General features: G+C 49.6%; 1 pseudogene; it reads right to left on the minus strand.

The window, feature by feature from the left end:
• Positions 1-3,857: 3,857 nt before the first annotated feature.
• Positions 3,858-18,922, minus strand: LOC149345956 (uncharacterized; annotated as a pseudogene).
• Positions 18,923-24,686: the final 5,764 nt, after the last annotated feature.

The raw sequence follows: 24,686 nt of genomic DNA on the forward strand, positions 1-24,686 counted from the left end.
CTACTTGAGGTGATAGCTAGCGATCCTTGCGGCGGCCGCTCGCAACACATGCGCGCATGCGCACACTGCCGCGCGCGCGTGCCGTAGTTGTAGCAGACGACGTCTTTGCGGCAGACGACCCTTCGACTGTTTATGCAGACGAAAACATAAGCACGCCGAGTTGAAGGAAAAAAGTTGCAAATAAGTTAATTTTGATCTCTCGTAGGTTACTTAAACCCGCTTCAAATGAAGTTTGGCAATTTCCTCACTGGCGTCCCAGAACCCTCCTCGCAGCGCCGCCCCTCCTCCTCCGCTCCCCTCCTGTTTTTCTCCCTTCTCCTCTTTTTTTCTTTCACGGCTGTTGCGCTCTTCGGTCTATTCCTCCGGCGAGTCTGCCTCCGCGCACCGCCGCCGCGAATCTGCGCGTCTTCTGGACCGCGGCTGGTCAGCGCGCCTCTCAATGTGCTGACGCATGAACACGTAGGTGGTGGTGGAAACGTTTATTGCCAATGATGTAAATCGTAGGGGCGCCTGGTTTGCCGCAAAAGTTTTGTATGATGACGAGACTTGGTCTGGGTATCACGGAAGGAGACCAGGTAGTGCGCGGGCCGCGGGCGAACGGACCGTCGTGTGAATCGCCCTTTAACGCCATTTTAAGTACGTGCGCAGTCGCCTTCTTTGCGCGAGGAACGTGCCGGCCACACAAATGGCTCGAAGGGCAACGCGAAAATCGCGAGCCGGCCGCCCTAGAAGCTCGCCAGGAGCAGAACAGCTGTGAAAGAAAATGCGAGCAGAATCGCTTTATTAAGGCAAAAGCCTTTAATGCCTCATACTGTCGTGAGCAGGGAATGCTAGAAAACATAAAAAAATGCAAATATGAAAAGAAACAAAATGATAAAGAAATTAAACTATAAAACATGAAAAATATTAAAGAACACAGACCGCGTAGTCCAGAAAACGCGCAGATTCGCGGCGGCGGTGCGCAGAGGCAGACTCGCCGGAGGAATAGACCAAAGAGCGCAACAGCCGTGAAAGAAAAAAGAGGAGAAGAGAGAAAAACAGGAGGGGAGCGGAGGAGGAGGGGCGGCGCTGCGAGGAGGGTTCTGGGACGCCAGTGAGGAAATTGCCTGAAGTTTAAACCTTTTGTGAAAACTACGGTGGCAGACCTAATAGCAGTACTGTTTAACGCGTCTGCTGACTGCTGCCGCTCGCTGCTTGCAACTGCTTCGGTCTTTGGGCACTTCAGCAGCAGTTTTACTCACTGATCTCCACTAGGGGAGCTGGATGCCGCATTGGGGCCCGAAAGTGAAGCCACCGGAAGTAAGCGGCCTTGTCCCGGAAGTCAGCTTTTGGCAGTGCATGAAATCGGACCTCAGCACGGTTTTTCAGTTCCAGTTTTGTTTTCCCACTTATCATTTCGTCTTTTCGTCGTTCTCGTATTTTTACATGACAATGCCTACCTGTTGCGCCGTCAACTGAGCGAGGAGACCAGCGCAGTCTTCGGGAAAGACGTTTCAAAAAATGGCCTGGCTTAGCTTATGGTTAAGCCTAGGATGCGAAGCATACTGCCGGCGGAGGCTGCGCGTCCGCAAGCGAGCGCACGAGTTGAGCCCCAGCTTTCACAGCTGTTGTGACGTCATATCACGTGGTGCGCCGATGTAGGTCAAGTGGTAGCTACGCGGCCGCGCGCGGCGCACCAAGGAAGAGCTCGGTTGTGCGGCTAGTATGCTTCGCATAAAATAAGGGTCCATTGCATCGCAATGGGACGGCACTAGCAGACGACAGGACGTCGCTACACGCAGCAAGTATGGAGCCTCGTCTACTCGGCTCGGTGACGTATCGTTTACCTAGCTTCGCCAACTCTGCTCTGTACTGTGATGCTCGTTCCCACGCTCAAGCCCAATGGGGGATAAATATAAGAAAGAATAGGTGGAAACATTCACCAGGCATCTGACTTTGCAGCGACCATCTTACCGAATTATGTATAAACCGAACCAGCGAGGGCTAGGTTACTATCTGGTGAGGTGTCGAAGGTGTTCGGTTGGTTCACGTTAGCGCCTCCAAAAGGTATGGTACTGCTTTTTCGACGGAGCGCGTCATGTACTGTTCCGTATTGTAGCAAGTTAAGCCTGAATTGGCTTTAATTCGTGGTGCTTGGTGCAGTTGACTTCTAACAGCGCTTCTCACGCGCGCTGCAGCATTCGTCTTTCTTGTCAGTCGTACCTCTCGCGCTGTGCCTTTTCTTTGCTACACGAAAATTCGATTTTAAGATGACCTAGCCTCATCGTCATTCCACTACTTCTCCTTCACGATCGGAAGACACGAACCAGACAAGAATATAGTGTTTAATGCACGTACCCCTTTGCCGCGGCAGGGTGAGACCTGCATGCCTGTTTTCTTCGGTTTCTCTGAAATTACAGGGTTCTGCACACAATGCTCACATTTCTCGCGTTCAGCTTGCTTGTTCCTTTCATCTAACAGCAGACATTACACGAGAACAACGCAAAAAACTGAGAACGAAAGGGCGAAAGACGCGACTTTTTGCATTGAAATACACAGCAGACACCCGACTTCCGGGACAAGCCGCCAAACTTCCGGTGGCTTCACTCGCGCTCGTCTCGGAAAGCGGGAATGCGGCATCCAGCCACCTAGTGGAGATCAGTGGTTTTACTTGCTCGTTGTGTGTATTGAAAAAGAGTTCAGTTTTCTAAAGCGCAGATGCGCTCTTGTGGCGTCCCGCGCTGCACCTCAAGAGAACAAAGAAAGGACCTGGAGTGTCGTTATATGAGCTGCCATCGGGACGCGGGACCGAACCCCCTCCCCCCCCCCCCCCTTCCCCCGCAATGGCGCGGATAGGGAAGTAGCTAGCGCCATCTCACCGCTCGCAACTCAAGGCACCGCGGCTACAATGGGCGAGCGCGCGACGTCGCAGGCATCTTTCTAGAGGAGGCAATGGCTGTAGTACACTTGACAAATGAGGAGTTTTTTTTCGAAATGAGCCAGATCCACCAAAACAGAAACTTAGAACAAGGCCATAATTTCTTGTCTGAAAGGAATGCGCTGCTATTCAACCTAGTACCTCACAAGTTTTATGGGGCAGATAGAGCAGTCGAACAGCATTAATCGCCAAAAATTTACGTGCATAGTTTGGCCTATACAACAATGGAAACATTGGATTTGGCTCATATCGAAGTGAAGCATTAGATTCGACCCAGCTTTCTTCTCGAAACTTTATTATTACTGCAGTATGTTTCAGGTTACATTCAAAACAATATGGAAAAATGCTTGTGCTGTGACTTCAGCAGAAAAAAAAATTACAAGTATGCGTCACCCGCTTTACACTCATACATGGATAGCAGGCCTGTCTTCCTGGCAGCATAAGCAGCTTTCTTCGCAATCTGCCATGGACTCCTTTTCTTGACAGCGACGAAAGGCAGCCTCAAAATACGCAAGTTCTTCGTTTTCTTTCCATGACACACCAAAGTGAGTCACCAGAAGGTTGGTCACGTCTCACCTTCAGTTCGTTGAGGTGGTGTGCATACAGCTCGCACTGTTTCGGTGTTTGTACAAGGGTCTTTCCCCTCTTTAGGACCGATACAAAATTAGACACTGAAACCCTGTAGTGGGGTTCGGCTCTAATTTGAGGGCTTCGGCCTGTCACATTTCTTTGAATGTAAAAAACCTTCGTTTCAGTAATCTTGAAAGGCAGGTTGGACGTTGATCTCATTACTTCCGTACAGTACGCCTTCCAGTCATAGACGTTCCAGTGCTTTCCTATTTCTAGTACAATGCCGTGGTTAGCAAAAATTCGCTTGTAGCCTTCTGGATTTAGAATTTCTTCATGTCTTCTGACATCTTTCTCAATCCGACCGAATACTCTATCCGGAGGTAAAAAACTGTGGCCTGTGACAGGGAACACAACAGAAACCAACGAAACACAAGCTGGAGCCTCATTCTGGATCCACCAAAGAATCATGCAAAGCATAGTTGAGTTTTTGTTTTGACCAGCACAACCGTCCGCTACCAGCCGCACTTCTTTAATTCCTTCCAAATTTGCACCTCGAAGTGTATTGTGCACTGCACTGGCAACTTGGTTGCTTCCCTTGCTGCTCTGATCTTCACTCCATGTGTAGCAATGGACAGCATCTTTGGGCGTCGATCCATCTCTCTGGTTTTCTACCATGCACAGGTGGTATTGATACAACTGGCGGCTGTAATAGGCTTGCTGGTCTGGAATCTTGGGCATCACTTGATTTTGTTGGCAGTCAAAGGAGAACGTCTTTAAGTCTTCTCGCTTCTCACGTAGCAGGGAATAAAAAGCCCTATACTTCAACCTGTGCACCCTTTGATCTGTTAGAACCTTTTGCTTCTGTGCAGAATCTTTCAAAGTCTTGATGTCGTAGGCGTTTTTTAAGCACACAGAGCAAACATCCGTTCTCGGTGTTCCAAACGAGAGATTGAACTTCGTGCGGAAAATTCGGTGAAAAAAACCGTATTTCACTCGGACATCTTCAGTAGCCTGTTGATTATACATCCGCCATATATTTCGGATACTCTTCAGCTCTGCCGGGAGATACAGTTTTCGAGTCTTCTGTCGGTTGTAGTGCGACTCTCTTGCACGAAGGCGCTTTATGAACATCACAACAGCCGATCGCTTTTGACCATAGCGTTGGAGCTTCTGATCGCCTCCACGGGCATCTGCCTTCAATCCGCCTTTTTCGTGCCTGTGCTTAACGTAGCGGGTAACTGTACTGTGGCTAACAGCAAGCACTGCACAAAACATATCACGACAAACAGGAACCTCTCTTCCATTTTCAAGCCGTACCTTGTAAGAAACGGCGAGGTTTCGACGATGTTCCTCATGTTTTCCTCTCCTGCGTTTGACTGCAGAAGATGTGCACTGCATCAATATGAATGCCTTTTGCTTCACACTGCACAGTTCATTAAACGTCTTCTTGAAGCTTTCCACCGATGTTTCTGTCACAAGCGCGCACTTGAGAGTCTTCTTTGTGTGCTTACATTTCGGAAGCGGCAAATTCTTGCTTTCTCGGCGTCTTGAAGGGCGACTTTTGTTTCGTCGTCTGGGCAGGGAACGTTCACCCACCTCTTCATAACCGTCGCAATCTATGCGGAACTATGTCCGGCAAAGCAAAAGTCTTGAAAAAACCAAGGAGCTCGCGAAACCGACCACGCAGTCCGCGCTATCACGCACGAGCAACGCCGGCACGAGCCTACAAGGAGGCTGCCATGTTGGCTGAATCACGTGGTCTCCGGGTCAGTCTCCTATTGGTTGAACGGATTTGGCTCATTTCGATCCACGCAGTGGAAGGATTTGGCTCGTTTTCGATTTGAAATGTGATCTGCGGGCTAGCTAAGTTGGTGTGATTTGACCCATTTTGATCTGATCTGTTTTTTAAAGGAAAGTTGACTGGCTTAGCTTGCCACTACAGTTGGGGATCCGTTACTTTCGGTTTGTGGATTTGGCTCATTTCGAAAAAAAACTCCTCAAATGTTAGGGCATGGAGGAAGAAAAACTAAGAGGGAGCATGACGTCACAATCTTGAAGCCTAGTCATAAAAAATATAATGGGAAGAATCATGGGAAATAGGCCCTCACGTGACAAGGCCGTGGTAGCTCTTAGCCGGATTACACTGTAGCCGGATTTCGGTTTCGCTCTCTCGCTGTACGAGCAACTGCGCGACCGTCTGCTTGTGTTAACTGACGGCGTGGTGAGCGCAAAACTGCTCCCTCGCCGCAGCGGCCACCGTCCCCGAGCGACGCATGCGCTGACTGCGGCGCAGTGGAGATATTGGAGCACATGCTCCCTCGCTGTGCCGCGTCGCGAGATTCTCGCGGCCTGCAGGGCGCTGGGAGTTGTATTAACTCTATGGAATCATCCCGGACAGTCTCGAAGCGCTCCTGTGGCCGCGCGGCAGTGCGCGCACCCGTGACAGAACAATGGTGAGCCTCTGTGCGTTCATCGAGCAGGCGGGCTTGACTTCCCGCTTGCTCTTCGCCAGGTAGTGCACCCGTGGCACGAACGCTCCGTGGGTGCTACCTCGGACGGTATACGCGGCCGGGCGCCCCACCCCGGCCGCTAGTGCAGTGTGCCGCGCGCGCGATTAGTCCGAGAGAGGACGCTACGAGCGCGCGGCTATACCGTTTACTTCCTTTTGTAAGTGATTGTGCGCAGTGGCCGGGACTCGGGAGACCCCGCGCAGGGGCAGACGTAAAGCCGCCGGCACTCTCACTCGACAGCGAGAGAGAGGAATATTTCACGTCGGAACCGCGTATGTGCACGAGCGTATTCGGCACGACTTGTGCCGGGCCCACGGGCGGGCCGAAGTCCGCCTGAGAAATAGAAGTTGCGCAGCGCGCCGGAGCGCTCGTTAAACACGTCCGTCCGCCGTGAGTGCTCTGGAAGCTGCTGCGCCCTTTTTTAGAGGCTCGTTTCTTCGCCTACTCTTGAGTTCTCCCCTTATATCATGCGCTGAAATAAACGCTCCGTATGTGTGTATAACGACGAAAGGAATTCCTCTCCATTCTCTTTATAAACCACAGTTGAACAGTGGCGAGGTCGCGCCGCACCCTTTGATGAAAAGTTTACGTGCAGTTTTCTGCAGTGCACCCAAAAACTCAAGAGTGTAATCAACAGAAGTGTTGAGACGCGGAGCCTTCAGACAACCTCGAGCTCGGTACGCATTCCGCCAAAGCTGCAACACAGGCGCTGCGCTTCTGCGCTACATCGGAGCACGGACGCTCACTAAAAAGCACCGCTGGTAACACTCTTTTGCTTCACTTTTTTATTTTTTTTAAATAAACCACTACCACTACCACCAGTCTGGTAACTGTGGAGGGCCTATTTCCCAAGAGTCAGTGCGCAAAAGGGCCCTCGGCAGCGGCGTCAGAGGAGGATGGCTTGCAGTCATGGAGGAAGGAAACCATAGGAGAGGCCCTCGCTATCCGAGCCGCTTGACAAAAAACGTGGAGGAAGTCACGTGGTTTTGCAAGGCTTACTGGGATTCCTTGGCCAGCGGCGCAGCCAATAGCAGCGTTGGGCGCAGCGGCGTCGTCTGCTTCACGCATCACCCATGTCGGCAGAGCCGGTCGAGTAGAGTTGGAAATCCGCATTTTTATTCAATCGTTGTGGTCCGCGGGAGGCACAACGTTCCAGAGGCCTGCAGTCGGTGCTGGTCTTCACTGCTGTGCGCTTAGTTCATTCAGGATGCCGTCTCGACGAAAGCGGTTGTTTTGGAAGCCCGCGACAGCTTTCTCTGAAAAGGCTTGGCGCTGCAGCTTCGCTATTCTCTTTCGGCTTTGTGCGGTTGCGTCCCTCAACGCTGCTAGTCTTGTTCCAAGGAGAAATTGACAGTGCCGACGGCTCATAAAGCGATAGACGACGGTGACACGCTGGTTTATGGTTACAGCAGCGCGGGAAGAAAAAGCCATTTGCAAGTCGGCGCTTGTTTGGTGTATGTATACGTGTTCCTTCATTTTTGTGTATTTTTCCCGCGCTGTTTTAACCACGAATAAATACAAACTCGTCCAGACTGTGTCCTTGTAAGTATACCCGTTGCATCTACATTCCCCTATGCATGACGGAATTGTTGGCGACCGATATATGCGTGGGCCGCGGTGTGCTCACCGAAGCGTGCAGTGCCAAGAAAGCCGCTCCGCATCCGATGGTATCCGTCAGCAAAGCGATACGCGAAGCAGTCTGAAGCGTACCATATGTTTACTGTACGCTGTGCGAGCGATATGTCAACTGCGTGCAAATTTTCTCCGATATGGACCCACTGGATCGACCGACCCGCGCTGCTGTCTCGATCGAGTGCTGTTGTGCGAGCGTAAGGACACAAAGCCGGGTTTATGAGGCGGAGTGTTAGGTTTAAAACATTTGCTCTTAAGGGTGGTGAAGTGTAAGGCCATGCCATTGTAAGATTGAGTGTACCTCGCAACTTACCGTTTACCGAGATGCCGAGTCGACCTGCGACCACTTCGCCGAGTTGCACTTTCTTGCATTCAGCTGATTAAACGCATTAGTGAAGTCCAAAATTTGTATTTTATTGGACAATCAAAATATGAGCTTTAAAAAGGTTTGATACAGCATAACACTTATTACAAAACATAGCTTGCTACCTGAAGCAAGCAAAATCTTTTAACAAAAGTGATAACACATGGAAGGAGAACACGCATGAAAAGGATTCAACAAAAAAGACCAGAAAGAAGAAGAAATGCACAACTGAATTAGATCACTTTGCAACCATGAACTATTCGAACAGAGAGAGTAAAAACATATAGGAAGGCAGTAAATGAGGGCTTTGAGACAGAAAAATATTTGTGGACCGGTCTTGCCAAATTGTGTGAAATGTTTCATTTCTCGGTAGTTGCTTCTGTATCACAAAGTTGATAAAATTTAAGCAATGTAAATGCAAAGTAATTGGAGCACTGTGTGGAATTAAGTGACTTGAGAAATTGGTAACAGTTGTGACAGCTGGTGGAAGAAGTGAATCATTTTCCCTCCCTTCTGCTTCATGTATTCCTTTCTGTAATATATGTAAAGAAAGAGAGTACCCTGCTGACACTATTTCTATTGTTGCATTGTTGTATTCTACTCTTATCTGTCTAGCCTGGAACAGTATAGAAATAGCATAGTTTTCTGTCCAATTTTCTGTTCTGTTTGTTGTGTGGTATGTCGTACTTGTGTGCACATGCTGTTCTATATTTGTCAAAACCACGAGCCAACCAACATAGTCTGCACATAAGACGGGCATTTGAGCTGTGCACAACTAAGGCATGATGACAGCTAAAGAATGATTAATATAGTGTACAAATTGTGGCTGGTAGAATGATAAGGTTTTCCTCTGTATGCATATGTACCAAGTGCACGTAGAAAAGTGTTTTCATCATTTAAGAACATGAATTTGTTGCAGGTTGCAAAACTTATATATTTTATTTATTTACATATACTGCAGGCAGTTTTGGCCCAAGCAGGATGGGCATACAAATGCAGAATACAACAAGAAGAACATATACAATGCGAGGAAGAACACATGGGAAACAACACATTTCTTAAAAGAACAACTATATGATAAAACTAATGTTGGGTAATAAATGGCAACAACACGTCTCATGTATGATAAGAATGCGAAACGCATGACAAATAACTCTTCTGGAAGGAAAACAGGATATGTTAAGTATGCAAAATATGGCTTTCTAGTCCTTTCACAAAATCTTTGCTCTTAAAAGTGTTGCGTGGTAAAGAATTCCCTTATATGCTAGAACTTATATGCTAGTGCTTACTCTGTTGCTGCGTGCAGTGGGATTATCACCCCATTTTGACACTACTAGTTTGAAAGGCCAAAATCACCTTCAGTTGTGTTGAATATCTAGAACTAAAATTGTAAGTATGGTACACTAATTACTCTCTTGATTATTCCGGCTTCTATAGTATGAAAACCATGCACTCCACATTTTTACAAAATACGATACTTCAGTCACCCTGTATCCTAAAGGACAGTAGTGCAGGCATGCTAAAGAAAGCTCTGGGAGACTGCTAACTGCAGCCCCTATTCTTGAACATCAGTGACCAATAGTACATGGCCATGTGTGAAGCTACAGCATGTAGATTCATGAACAAGAACTAGCATTTGCACTCTGGACATGTACTGCTGATGCTACTTAACTGACTTATTTTTGAAAATGTGCGTATTGTTCATTTACCACAAAAGACAAAAATCTGATTTTAGGAAGCAGGTAATTTCTGGTTGATTCAGTAGCAATCAAGCTAAATCAAACCCCTGATTACTCCTGAAAAAACTGACAATGACTACCATCAAGCATGAGCTTAAGTCGGTGGTGTACAGGTGCCGTCAGAAGTAAATGGAAGGCAACATTAACACAAAAATTTAATCATTGCCCGCTCAATTCATGCATCCTTGAATACATATGTGCAGACTAATTGGGATTGTGCGAATTGCACTGAGCACCAACAAACATGGACCATTATGCTTTAGATTTAAAGAAATTAAATTTTTTTGACAAAGTTGCCTTCCATTTACTTTTGACGGCGACCGTACATGACGCATTCACATTACAAAGCTATTCTTTTCAATACTCAGTATGACAGGTTGTAATGTGCTCTAAATTGTGAGCGGCCGTTTGAATAGAATTTTATTTTGACAAAGTCAGACATTTACCGTATTTACTCGTGTAATTTGCGCCCACACTTAGATTGTGCTCCCCAAAAAGTTCAAACATTTAACCGGATTAAAAAAAAAATACTCGCACATTTTGCGCACTATGCTGAGCCACACCACTAGCATGTATACGCGGGTGCGAACTTTGCGCCCTTTACCCGGCTTGCTCACGCTGGCGGTCGCTATCCCGGACGAACAGTTGCGCGCGCGCCCAAATCCAAAACTCTACCGTACCGCGTTTGCTATACGGTTTGCCGCTAGTCAGCCGGGCCACACGCAAGGGCCCCGTTTTATTGCCCGTTATCTCCTCCCACTGCTTACTTCGCGATTGAATCTTTGCGCGTTTATTGCTTTGAGCTAAGCACGTGCCGTCATGCCACCCCGCGGGGAGCTACATAGCGTGGGTGGGGAGGACGAGTCAACCTTTTCGTTTTGCCAGCGAGGGGTGCCAACCTTTTTTTTTTTTTTTTAGGATGTGTTCGGATAACTCGCTTGCGCGTAAATTGCGCACCCGCTTTTTGGAGCCCTAATTAAAGAAAAAACGTGCTCAAATTACGCGAGCAAATACGTACGGTGCTCTATGCCTTAAGGAACTTCTTTCTGATTTATTTTGCAAACGAACTATGGTTTTAAGGAATCACAGTGCTCCCTTATAGTTATAGAACAGTGACACTTCCCAGGCGCTATGGCCGAGATAACAAGAAAAATGCACCGCCATACAGATTACTGCTAGGCGCAAACATTTGCACACTACAAGTAATAATATCAAGTGGAAATGATACCCCAAAGAAACTGTGGTGTGCTCGATGCTATAGATGACAAGGATCTCTTTTTATTTTCTTCTAATGAAGGAGTGCGTAAGCTGATAAATAAATAATCATGTACAGTAAGCAGAGTTTCATCAGAGCCATATACAAACCGCAGCCTGCAGTTTAGCAGTAATGATTACTTTTTATCAGTGCGGGAATACTGTAGCCGCGCTACTCGATCATAACGTCTATAGCTAAAGCCATTCATTCTATTTCTTTCATGAACACCTAAAACGTCATATTGAAAGCATACATGCAGTCAATGCTATAATAAAGCACCTTCTCAATAACAGCATTTCTTTCCAATCTCTTGAGAATGTATCGAGGTGGTTCCTCACCTGAAGGGGGACGGCATCCGCACGTATACGAACTACGAGCGGCGACATCCGATCGAAGTGCTCGGCCAGAAAATGTTTTGAAGGTCCATTTTGCTGCTTCCCAATCGCATTGGCCTGGTCTAACGGCCTCAGTCCACTGCCTCCTTCGCTCTGGATCTTTCGGAAACCTGTTTGAAAACAATACTATTCACTGCACTCAGACAAAGAGCCACGAATAAGTCCGGGGCGGTACGAATACCACGTTCACGCCGTGTCGCGCGTTATGTTCTGCGAGCAAGCATTTTACTCATTACGCAGTCGATTAAATACGAAAACAAAATGCAGTATACTTACGAGTGGAAAGTGACGCCCGGTTCTTGTCCTGGCGTGTGCGACCGACACCCAGGAACGCAGCAGCTGGGCATCGCAGCGTCTTTGTTGTCAATCGGAGCAGAAGCCTCACTTTCCGCCGTGTGTGACAGCTGCCGACAGCCAGGCGCGGCGCGAAATCGTCTGCTCGCGCTGCTCGCGGTTGATCTTCGCGGCGCTAGCATGCCATTGGCTGAGACAGCGGCCAAGTGTCATGGCGGAGCCCTCGCTTCCGGCTTCAAAAAATGTGACGTAGCAGCCTCTCCTCTTTTCTTTCTTTCCTCCATGCTTGCAGTTTTTTTTTACCTCCATGTGTTAGGGAACCTTTCCGAAGACAAGCGTTTGAGGGGAGGTAGGCTGGAAACGCTGATTGGTCAAAAAATATGACGTCATATGCGTGACTTTAAGGTCACGTGATATTTGTGACGTCATGCCCATTTGGTGACGCATATTTTCCCTAGAGGAGGAAGAGGCGGAAGAACATTTATTTCCGCCATGATTTCCGCCGAATATGGCGCGAGAGCCACCTCCGGGTCCGCACGCAGGCGTCCGGGGAGTCAGTCTGTCGCACCGCGGCCGGAGGACATCCGATCCCGTCTAGAAGAAGAGGTCTTCAGCCTCGGTCGCCAGGCGGACGGCGAAGCGCTGAGTTTTTTCGTCGGAGCTTCTCAGCGTGGTCTCCCATTCATCGCTAGTTTTAATCGCGTTGCACCCTGGGGCACGAACGCATCTCCAAATTAAGTGATCTAATGTTGCCACGTGGCCGCAAAATTTACAAATTTCGGTTTCTGCACCGTCCCTCTTCCTCCCTCTGGCACCCGTCCAACTCCTCCACAGGGGCGAGAAGAAATTTCGAGCTTGGAGTCTTCTCCGGTCGTACGACTCCTTTTTACTCAGGGATCTATTGAGATTTTCGGTTACATCCCTAAACGTACCAATACTTTCTTTGCTTTTAGATGATGTTGTGGAGGCGTCCGCAGCGCCCCGAGGTAGCTCGGGGGCAGCCGAGCTATGTGGGCAGCCTCGTTGCCGGCGAGACCGGCGTGTGCTGGGGTCCAGATTATAGTCACGCTTTCGGCGAGAGACGACTCGTTCAGAATTTTGGCAGCACGATTGCTGACTCTACCCTTGCTAAAATTCCTAACCGCCGATTTGCTATCGCTGACGACATGTTTCACGCCTGGTCGTGCAATGGCAATGGCTATTGCAACCTCCTCCGCCTCTACCGGCGGTAGATCTCGGTTTCTTTCGATTCCTATGGCGATCCCTGCGTCTAATAGGGCGACTGAGGTTACGTCGCCTTCTTTCCCGATCGCTGCATCATTCCCCGCCACCGCTCGTCAGCGGATGGGGCTGCGCGCGAGGAGCCGAGAGGCAAGGAGGCAGCGTGCACTGCAGCGTTGCCTCCTCGGCGTTTCGCCGTCATGTCTTTCGGCCCGCCGCGGCGGCTGTTGTGCCATAGAGGTGGTCCCGCTGCGCTCGCCACCCGTTTCGTGACTGAGCGTTGCCAACTCTCTTAGCGGTAGCGAAGACTCCGAGTCAGGCGTCGGTGAGACTAAGAAAACGCTTTATACACCATGTACAGGACATAATATACTTCAACATCGGCACGGGGGCCGAGAGCTACACAACGCCACTGTTCTCGCACAGCGACGATGAGCGAGACACCAGCACGTCACACCATCCGACTCCACTCGTGAGCAGCACTCGACTCACGGTGGGTCGGTCACTCGGTCACACACTTCCAAGCTGCAGCGTTGGGGCTTATATAGCCTGAGGAACGGTGGCCCCTCAGAACTGGCCAATCCAAAGGCAGCACTCGACGGCAGTCCGAAAGGACCAATCAGCGATCGCGCGGGCCAACCGCTTCAAATTTTGCCGCGCGCGGTGGCGTCCGGGGAGAAGAAAAACTGGCGCCTCGCTGTCTGGCCTCTTGCGACAGGTCCAGGCGTGTTGCTTGCAGATGCTTCTCCTTAGGACTCCGCTGCCGTACGGCGCAGCATCGTGGCTTGTCAAGGGAGCGTTAGGACGCGTGCCTTGCGGCGCAGCACCAGGGCTTGTAAAAAGGGACGCTCGTAGGAGAAAGTTAGCGGCCGGCAGAATTGGAATCCGGGCGGGTTTCCCGGCATGACAGCATCCCCGCCATCAGATAAGGCGCCGGGAAGACGAGCTGCTTCCACGTGGCTCGGATGCCAGGCGCGCATCTTCGTCAGGCTCTTCTTCCAAGTTCACGTCCAGGTAACTTCACGAGCACCAGGTCCCACTCGCAGACCAGGAGCTCTGTTGACCTCGTTGTCGCCAAGGCACCTCGACCAGCTTCGCTGAGGTCGTTCCGATCCCCTTGCTTCTCGCCACTTGTCATGGTTGGTCGTTCTGCAGACTACAAAACCGACCGGCAAAAGGCAACACCCAACACAAGCAAGTGCCCTCTGTCTCCCATCAAACACCAGACGAAGCCATAATCCAAATTAACCTAACTAAATTGATGTCCCCATTTATTCCCGCTGCAACAAGAGGCATGTGTACGATCTGGTACGCAAGGTTCGAACAACCATTTTGCAAAGTATCAGCACATCAAAATAGCAGGAACACTTAATAATCAACAATAATAATGAAAATCAGATTGGTCCCCTTGAAATCATTTTGACCGAAAACACACTACTGAGGAAGCAAATGAGGTCATTCATTTTTGCCCCTTTCTTCCTTCGAACATGATAGTTTGTTGCAAAGCGAGAGAAGGTAAGTAACGACGAGATCACTGAAAGAAGCGAGGCCTAGAATGCACGACTTAGAGCATCGGCGTTCGCGTTCAACCTTCCCTTCTTATAGCGGACAACCAGATTGTGCTGCTGGAGGGTCATGCTCCACCTCAGCAAACGGCCGCTTTTAGACATGTTACTTAACCAGGTTAGAGGGCAATGGTCCGTTTCCACAACAAACTTAGAACCGGAGACATAACAAGCCAGCTTCTGAACTGCCCACACAAGGCAGGCGCACTCTTTTTCAGAGGTGCTGTATGCCTCTTCCCTACAGCTTAGTTTGCGACTCAAATACAAAATTGGTCGTTCACGACCACTAGCATCTTCTTGGCATAGCACCGCTCCCATTCCGCGATCACTCGCGTCACACTAAATGATGAAACCTTTCGAAAAGTCTGGCGCCGTTAGCACCGGCTTATGGCTCAAGGCTTGTTTCGACATTTGGAACGCATTTTCTTTGTTCGAGTCCCACGTCACCTTAACGGGCTCCGATTTTCGAAGCGCGTCTGTTAGCGGGCTGGCAAGGTCAGAGTAGTCTCTCACATAGTATTGGTGATATCCAGCTAAACCTAAAAAAGCCCTTATATCCGTCTTAGTGGTTGGCCGGGGATAGTTTACAATAGCGGCTACCTTGATGTCGGAAGGTCTACGCCGGCCGCGCCCCACCACATGGCCCAAATAAGTCACTTCACCGCAACCTAGGTGACATTTAGCTGGTTTCACAGTGAGGCCTGCCTCTTTCAACCTGCACAATACGACTCGCAAGTGCTCGAGATGTTCTTCCCAAGTGTCCGAAAAGATGGCAACATCGTCGAGGTATGGCAATGCAAACTCGCCCAAACCATGAAGCACTCTGTCCATCAGGCTAGAGAAACAATACGGCGCGTTTTTAAGTCCGAAGCTCAGCATGAGTGGGCGGAAGGTTCCGAAAGGGGAAACGAACGCGGCGCAACGGCTAGCCCGTTCCGTAAGGGGTACTTGCCAATAGCCTCGCACGAGGTCTAGCGTAGATATATAATTTGACTTCGACACCGTCTCTACCCTTTCTTCTAGGTTCGGTATCGGATATGTCTGATCTCGGGTGATCGCGTTCAGACGCCGATAATCGACGCATGGCCTCGGATCCTTTCCCGGAACCTGGACAAGTATCAGGGGCGATGTGTAGTCGCTCTCACTTGGCACTATAACCCCCAAGTCACGCATGCGCTGAATCTCCTCAGCCATGATTTTTTTCTGCACGGGTGAACAACGATACGGTTTACTGCGGATCGGTTGCTCAGATGTTAGCTCGATGTCGTGCTCTAAGACCGTGGTATTTCCGGTACGGTTCGAAAAAACCTCCTTAAACTCGTAAACTACTCCCTTTAAATCCTCCTTTTGGGTGGTACTTAGACGCGCGTCCAAAGTCAGCTGTTCTAACATTAGCTCTAAACCACAATCTTTCATGTCAGCTGTCGTCAGGATTTCCGCCCCTTCCTCATCGGCAGCATTTATCGTCATGCTTACAATCGCGTGACGCTGAATGTAGGGCTTCATCAAGTTGCTGTGATAAATTTTGTTGGGCCGTCTCCCTAATTTCACTTTGTAGTTGGTATCGGAAAGCTTCGATACAACCTTCGCGGGTCCTTCCCAGTGAACCTCGAGCTTGTTTTTCTTCGACGGACGCAGCAACATCACTTGACTACCCACTTCGAAGGTGCGTTTTTTTGCTGACTTGTCGTAATATCCCTTTGACAAGATTTGCGCCGCCTTCATGTGCCTCCCTCTCTACAATATCTTTTGTTTTCCCGAGCCTCTGAAGAAGGTCGAGGACGTAGGAGACTACATTTGGGTCGTCATCACTGCCTTCCCAACACTCTCGCAACATGCGCAGCGGAGTTCTAAGGCTTCGGCCATACACGAGCTCCGCGGGGCTAAAGCCTGTGCTCTCATGGGGAGCAGACCTCAAGGCGAACATAGCGGCGGGAATGCAGGCCTCCCAGTCACAGCGACGCTCAAAGCACAGGGCTCTCAATATGCGCTTCAGCACCGAATGCATTCGCTCTACTGGATTAGATTGCGGGTGATGGATAGAACTGTGCACCACTTTAATGCCGCATCTTTCCAAAAAGGTAGAAGTTATGCAGCTGGTGAAGACGCTGCCATTGTCGCACTGGATCTCAGAAGGGAACCCGACGCGTGCGAACATTGAGAGCAGAGCGTCCACGACCTGGGAAGAATTTAGCTCCTTAAGTGGTACCGCCTCTGGGAACTTGGTCGCGACACACAGGGCGGTCAGAACATACCTACACCCGTTCGTTGATTCTGGCAGAGGACCTACAATATCAATTACCAGTCGCCGAAAAGGTTCTGTTATGACTGGCACTAACTTCATCGGCGCCTTCCACTTGTCAGTGGATTTGCCCACTCTTTGGCAGGTCTCGCAAGATCGCACGAATTGTTCGACATCCTTCCAACAATACGGCCAATAAAACTCCTGAGCCAATCTAGCCTTGGTCTTTTTTAAGCCTAGATGCCCTGCCCACGCATTTTCGTGCGCGAGTTCCAGTAACTGACAGCGATATTTTCGAGGGATCAAAATATGCTCATATTTGCGACCCTGCTTATCGGTGTAGCAGCGATACAATAAGCCAGATCTCTCGTAAAATGAAACCCTCTTTTTCTCCACTCCCAGTTTGACGCTCTTCATCAGATCGGCTATTGAGCAATCTTGCTGCTGCTCGCGAATGAGCGTTTCCTTTTCAACTGCGGCCAGCTCCTGCCAGCTGGCAGAAACCGGAGCGAGTATGGAGCCCGCGTCGCCTAACTGCGGCGTCGTGTCTAGATCGCGGCTAGCAGCGCACGTATCACTCTCAGTCTCGTCCAAACCACGCTCTCCCAAGCCAGTCTCCGAGCTCTGCATCTCCCGTGTCTGCCCGCCACTCAAGTTACCTTGATCGCTCCGCGTGCCGCACCGCTGTTCGTTCACCGACTCAAAGTCCAGTTCCCTCGAGAGTTGGCGCGCTTTGGATCGCGTGAGGGCCATGTACGCCACGTCGGCAAAGAATGATTTGCCCTGATCCTTCAGCATCTGCTCCGAGCTATTTGAGAATAGGTAGGGGAAGTGCTCCGGAAGGGCGGCAGACACAGCGGCTTCTGTTTTAGGTTTTCCAAACTCTCCTTCAATGATGACGCTGCGATCGGTAAGCAGACACTCTCATCCTCGGCCACTTGCCGTATCCAAGCGCATTCTCCTGTAAAGTCACTAGAGGAGACGAAAGACGGGTGGACGACGTCCATAGTTGCTGCCGAGTCCCGAAGTGCTCTGCACTTCTTGCCGTTTACTTTAATTTCCTGCATGTATGGCTCCAACAGTCGCATGTTTTTGTTTGTTTCCCGTATCGTTGCAAAAGCAACTTTCTCTTGGCAGTTCGCCGCGATGTGCCCTTGCTTTTTGCAGTTGTAGCAGATTAACGGCTTCCGTTTTTCAAAAGAACGCGTCGCATCGTTTCGCTGCTTGGGACCATCGTTAGCATTCTGAGATGCATTCTGCCCTTCCTTTACCTTTTCTTTGGTAAGGGACTCGTCTTTCCGAAACTCGCGACGCGTGATTTGCTTCCGTTCGTCGGGCTTCCTTGAAAACCCGTCTCTCTTATCTGCTTTTTCTACACGCACTGCCCTGCTGTGCAAGCTGCGGCGGAGGTAATACTCTCCAGCTAATTCTGCTGCCTTGTCTAGCTTAACCTCCTTTAGCCTATCTTGCAGCCAGAGCTTGACATCCTCATCAATGCAACGGTAGAACTGTTCTAACGCGATGCATTCGACGACTTTATCGCGGTCGTCGTAAACCTCTTCGCCTTTCAGCCATTCAACCAGGTCGGCTTTTAGACGAAACGCGAAGTCAACATGTGACTCCCTGCCCTTCTGTGCATACCGGAACCTCTGCCGGAAAGCTTCGGGCGACAGTTTGTACTTTCGCAATAGCGCTTCCTTCACATCACTGTAGCTCTCAAACGCCTCTTTCGATAAGCAAGTTATCACGTCTGATGCCTCCCCGGGAAGCAAGGCTAACAGATTCTGGGCCCAGAAGGATCGCTCAATGTCATTCCGTTCGCACACATGCTCAGATTTAACGTGGTATTTAGTCATATCCTCGCCGACTACAAAGGGCGGCAGTTGGTCGCGTATTTTTGGAGCGTTAGAGGGAACCGTCGTAGAAGCAAGACTATAGGCGCTGGCGAGGTTTTTCGGAGCTCCAGCTCTTTCATTTTAACCTCGTGCTCTCTAAGCGCCTGGCGCTCCCGCATCTCCTCCTCGCGACGTTCCTTTTCTCTCTTTTCCTCCCGTTCACGCCTTTCATTGACATCAGCCCAGGCCTCTTCGGCCTCCTCAGCCGTCACGTCCGCAGTCCTTATGACCTCAAGGATCGCTTTCTTTCTTTTTGTTGAGCCCAAATCAATGCCCAACTCCTCACAAATTTGGAGAAGTTCTTTAACCTTGTAACTCTCCATCGTTCACACTGCCTCTTGCTGTTCGCCCTTTTAGAAACTACTTGCCGTACACTACTATATCGCTATTAGTTAGACACGCGCAAGCATTTCTCACACTGCCTTGTTTACCCCTTCAGCATCCCTTGGTTTTCAAAACACTCTTCCTAGGCTTGAAACACACAAGGTTAACACAATGCTACACCAATTCTTTCTCTAAGCTACTATAACCTGTGTTAGAGAAAGTCTGGCGTCTGAGGAAAACTTCAGGCACTCACCGCGCCGAGGTAGCTGATGTCAGTCGATCCCATAGCTGCCATCCAATGTTGTGCCATATAGGTGGTCCCGCTGCGCTCGCCACCCGTTTCGTGACTGAGCGTTGCCAACTCTCTTAGCGGTAGCGAAGACTCCGAGTCAGGCGTCGGTGAGACTAAGAAAACGCTATATACACTATGTACAGGACATAATATACTTCAACATCGGCACGGGGGCCGAGAGCTACACAACGCGACTGTTCTCGCACAGCGACGATGAGCGAGACACCAGCACGTCACACCATCCGACTCCACTCGTGAGCAGCACTCGACTCACGGTGGGTCGGTCACTCGGTCACACACTTCCAAGCTGCAGCGTTGGGGCTTATATAGCCTGAGGAACGGTGGCCCCTCAGAACTGGCCAATCCAAAGGCAGCACTCGACGGCAGTCCGAAAGGACCAATCAGCGATCGCGCGGGCCAACCGCTTCAAATTTTGCCGCGCGCGGTGGCGTCCGGGGAGAAGGAAAACTGGCGCCTCGCTGTCTGGCCTCTTGCGACAGGTCCAGGCGTGTTGCTTGCAGATGCTTCTCCTTAGGACTCCGCTGCCGTACGGCGCAGCATCGTGGCTTGTTAAGGGAGCGTTAGGGCGCGTGCCTTGCGGCGAAGCACCAGGGCTTGTAAAAAGGGACGCTCGTAGGAGAAAGTTAGCGGCCGGCAGAATTGGAATCCGGGCGGGTTTCCCGGCATGACACGGCTCAGTGGCTATGGCGCTTGGCCGCTGATCCGAAAGACGCGGGTTCGATCCCGGCCGCGGTGGTCGAATTTCGATGGAGGCGAAATTCTGGAGGCCCGCGCGATGTCAGTGCACGTTGAAGATCCCCAGGTCGTCGAAATTTCCGCAGCCCTTTACTACGGCGTCCCTCATAGCCTGAGTCGCTTTGGGACGTTAAGACTCCAATAAACCATGAACTCACGTTCTTCAGAGCGCGCGAGATTAAAAAGCGCACCTGTCGCACTGCGCTGTCACACTGCATGCCTTCTTCTGTGCATTTCTTGCAGACTCCTTTCTGTCATACTTAATTATACTTTTGACCAAAAGGCTTCTTATACAGTTATTTCAGGTTTTATTGCTGTATATAAAGAATATGTTTGTAGCAGGTGCGTGAGCCCGAACAAAAGAAAACAGTTTTTATTCCCCTTCAGTGTTCCTGCTTATCGAGACTTGAGCATTCGTATTTGCCGTACAACTTTTTTAAGGCATCACAACTGATTCTTCGATGTGTTTGGTACATATTCATCTTCAGACATTTCATAATTGTTGGGTAAAAAAAATCATGAAATACTTGACTGCATCGATTGTGACTGAGGCAACTAGCATCTCGTATAGACCGTTTACAGCGCGCAGTTCTTCCGTTTGAGACCAGATGGCGCCACAGGTGCACTGGGAATACGGCGTCATTACTTGCCTCGTAAGTCGCCAGCGTATGCCTCGACGCAGCAGTATAAATGTGGAAAAGGAAAATACATGCTCTGTTGTGGATTGCGAGAATTGCGACAAACAGTTAAAGGGACGGGATGCGATCGTTTGCGAGCTTCACGGAACCGAACTGCACAAGGACGTACTGCCCCTGTTCGCGCCCGTTGGGCATCCACCCTTTCCGAACGGGCGTACGCAACACACATGTTCGCTAGCGCAAGAAAGCGAATATAGAAGGAAATGTCTCGATCTTCGAAAATCTGCGAGGGTAAGTGCGCAACATAGCCGCATGAACAAGCTGTCCTGCCACCAAAACGTCACACAAAAAAAGACGACTTACGCTCCTATACCTCTACTGCATATTGTGCAGTGCACAGCCGTGCGAGCGGACAACGCTTATCGTCAATTCGTGTATTACACACCGTCTTGGTGCTACTGTGGAACTTCGCTCCAAGTAGCGCGGTTTTCGTGGGCCACAATCCGAATAAAGCATTTGTGTTACGGATGCTGCGCTCCGCGGTTGTCACTTCCTCGCGATCCCTCCGGCTGATTACTTACAACCAACTAGACCTCGAGCAATTTCATGTCCGCATATCGAGCATGGAGCATGCCACAATTTTATACTATGTGAGGCCGACATAATTGTGAACTTCTTGTAGTGAACACTCTGCCATGCGCGCGTTATAACAATTATATCGCGGAATCCTTGTAAACAATTGCATGCAATCTTGTGAAGGCTGCTTGATACATGATACTGCTTAAAGGGCAACTCCGGCGATTTTTCAGCCATTTTAAGTTAATGGCTGTTTTGTGTTCCTAAGAACCTCCTGTAATGTGTACGATACAAGGTTTTCAAAAGCAACCGTAAAAAAATTTTTAAACAGCAAAAAACGCAAAACTCGAAACCGAAACCGCAAAACCGAAACCGGGGAGGCGCCTTCGTGCGGTATTGACTGTGACGTCACGAGCGGGTTCGGCGCGCTTTGAAGTCCCCGAAGATATCACAACTACCCTGAGCCGCGTGGTCGACATGACTGAAAGCGCGGAGGATAGCTTTTCCGAGACCATCGAGTCTTTAGAAGATGACTCATTCGACGATTTTGGACTGGACGAGTCGCCTCTCAGGTATGATCCACCGCCGCGCCAGCCAGCCGAGTCACACCACAGGCCGCGTCACCTGCAGCACGGAGACGGTCTGAACTCGGAGAAGTAATTGCTTGAGTCATTTCTCGTGCATGCATTTGTGACAGAGTCGTCAGAACAAAAGTTAATGAGATGCTCCCGCCGACAGCTGTTCGTGTGGCCAGTGCCGGCCGACCCAGCCTGATGAAAGAATCTGTTGCCGGAACGTTGCCGCGGTGCACAACGTCCTTACAGGGGCGTGCATCACCAACAGTCCTCTCTGCGAAGCTTTATCTCGACGGCGAGCTTTTGGAAGTGAGTTCACGCCAGCTATTACAGTTCTACAATCCAGTATACCGGTTCTTCTTGACTTCTTTACGGCCGTGCTTCGTTCAGCTGGCCGCTGCGATAGACGGTTGTACCAGAATAACGTTGGCACAGAATACGCCTTCAAGCGCCAGTTGAATGAAGCCTTAGCGAGTCCAAAGCTCTCTTTGAAGTACACGCTGTCTTCATAGCAATCTGGCGCGAAATGTTCCGAGCACAAGCGGGAATGCTTCCTCGGAGACCAGTTTACACGGCGGACAGCTCTCACCAACTTGTCGCGAAGGTTCTTATCGCTAGGAAACCTACGCTAGATCCCGCCCGTTGTCACAGATGAAGAATTTGTGCAGCCCACAGCACATCAGAAGGTGCCCTGACCCATCACTCTGGCGTACACATCACATCAGGCGCGCTGAGATGGCGCGAAATTGCACAGGTGGTCGAAATAATTCCGGAGAGCTCCACTACGAACCTCTTTCTTCCTTTTTTATTTCACTCCTCCCTTACGTCCCGGTTCGGGTGTCCATTACTGCGTCATTTACTTTCCTCAAAACCAATTTTAAGTTTTCCCCTGCACTGCCAGCGCCAGCGCGCGCCCAACCAGCTTGACACGCCGCCCCGCCAGTGACGTCACAGAACAGGGTGGCCCGTAGAAGTTGCTCGATCAGTGGGTACCGCTCGCGTCAGCTCGCGTCGAGGAGCGCTTGTCTTCAAAATTCGCTTGCGGAAAAACTACGCCGGTTTCAGGTGCGAAATTTTACATGAGGCATCAGACTATCATAAAGAATACAGACTTAAAATTTCATTTCAATCGATGCACATCGAAAAATCGCCGGAGTTGCCCAAGTCCAGTCGAGATTAGAAGTAAATCAGAGAGCTGTTGGAAGATTAGCACTAGGTGCCCACGGCAAAACCACAAACGAGGCAGTAGAAGGGGATATGGGCTGGGCATCGTTCGAAGCACGGGAAGCTAAGAGCAAAATACTATATGAAGAACGCCTGAGGAAATTGGACGATAACAGATGGGCAGCTAAGGTATTTAAATATTTATACAGAAAGAACGTTGACTCACAGTGGCGGAAAAGAACTAGAAAACTAACCAGTAAGTATGCCGGTCATGAGGACGGAGAAAGAAAGAGCATTAAACGACAGGTTAAAAACGCGGAAGTTAAAAATTGGATGAATTCAATGGAAAAGAAACATAGTGTAGAACTATATCGATTCTGGAAAAGGCAGATCAGGAAAGAATTTTTCTATGATAACTCAAGAGGCAGTGCCCTACTTCTTGAAGCTAGATCAGGGTGTCTTAGAACGCGCAGCTACAAAAAGAAATTTAACGAAGAAGATGACACATGTGCAGTGTGTGGTAGATCTGTGGAAACAATTGAACACCTCATAATCAAATGTGATGGTATCCATCCGGATGTCGATGCAGGCACAGTCACTCTTTCTGAGGCCCTAGGGTTTAAAGATAACAATGGTCATGTAAATAAATCTGCAGTGGAAGTCAGCAAAAAGCGATTGGAGGATTGGTGGCTGAAAAGCAGAGATGTGGCATAAGGTTAGAATTGTAGGAAACCGTAGGCAGATGTGATGGATAATCTTAATGAGAATTGCCAACACAGTAAACAAAAAATAATAATAAAGAAAGAAAAGCTGAGCACGGTGGCAATTGCCACCACCCCTTTTCAAAGGGGGCGCTCCTATCCATCCATCCATCCATCCCTGCGGGGTGCAGCTTGTCCTTGATGTTGACCCTCGCCGGTGCGCCACCGCCGCGGTGCGCAGGGGACCGCGCTGGTTTCGGGGCGCACCTGGTGCGAGGTGATCGAGGATAACCATAGACATCTCGCGCGAGTAGTGAAAGTTCTCCTTGTCGGCCTCGGTCAACGACCAGTCTTCCAGCAATACAAGTAATTCATTCGAAAAGCTTCCCTGGACACCGTTACCCCGCGACCTCGCGTGCGCTGTAGGCAGCCCTTCCTCCGCTTCCCAGAACCTTCCATTCTTCTTACCCTTCAAGGCGCCCAAAACTGGTTGCTTTTCCCCAACGTTGGTACTTGCTGGAACCAAAAATGCGTTTTCGAGCCCCAACTAGCTTTTTTTTAGTGTTTGTAGTGATCTCCCCGATCTTCACGCGCGTGCGAAATCTATATATGTATATGTTTATCATATAGATATGTAAATAGATTCATTGAAAGTGTACCCCTTCCCCTGTCCTTCCTACTGTCCCATCACCCCTTTTCTTTCACTTCTACTCTCTGCCTGCTATCCTTTATTTCGCTGCCCCAGCTCAGGTGCTTCTAGTCGCGATAGCAGATGCCGGGGCAGCAAACATTCTTTTACTTTCCATATCAAATGTTCATTAAATAACCACTAATACTACTATCCTCCCGTCCTTGTGCATTCCCTCCTGGATGGTCTAGACACAAAGCACTTCCTGCTGTGCATGCAAGACGCCCACCGCACGATGACCATATTCACACTTCCACATATGATACATGTTTTGCCCAGCTTATAGCCCTGGGTGTTTGGTTCTGAGTAACACCGTATGGTGGGTAATTCATTCCCATCAGGCAGAATTAAAATATGAGAAAATTCATCGCAA

This window comes from Amblyomma mixtum, chromosome 4, assembly GCF_055824585.1.
Source record: "Amblyomma mixtum isolate Tamu chromosome 4, ASM5582458v1, whole genome shotgun sequence".
Lineage (NCBI taxonomy): Eukaryota > Metazoa > Arthropoda > Arachnida > Ixodida > Ixodidae > Amblyomma > Amblyomma mixtum.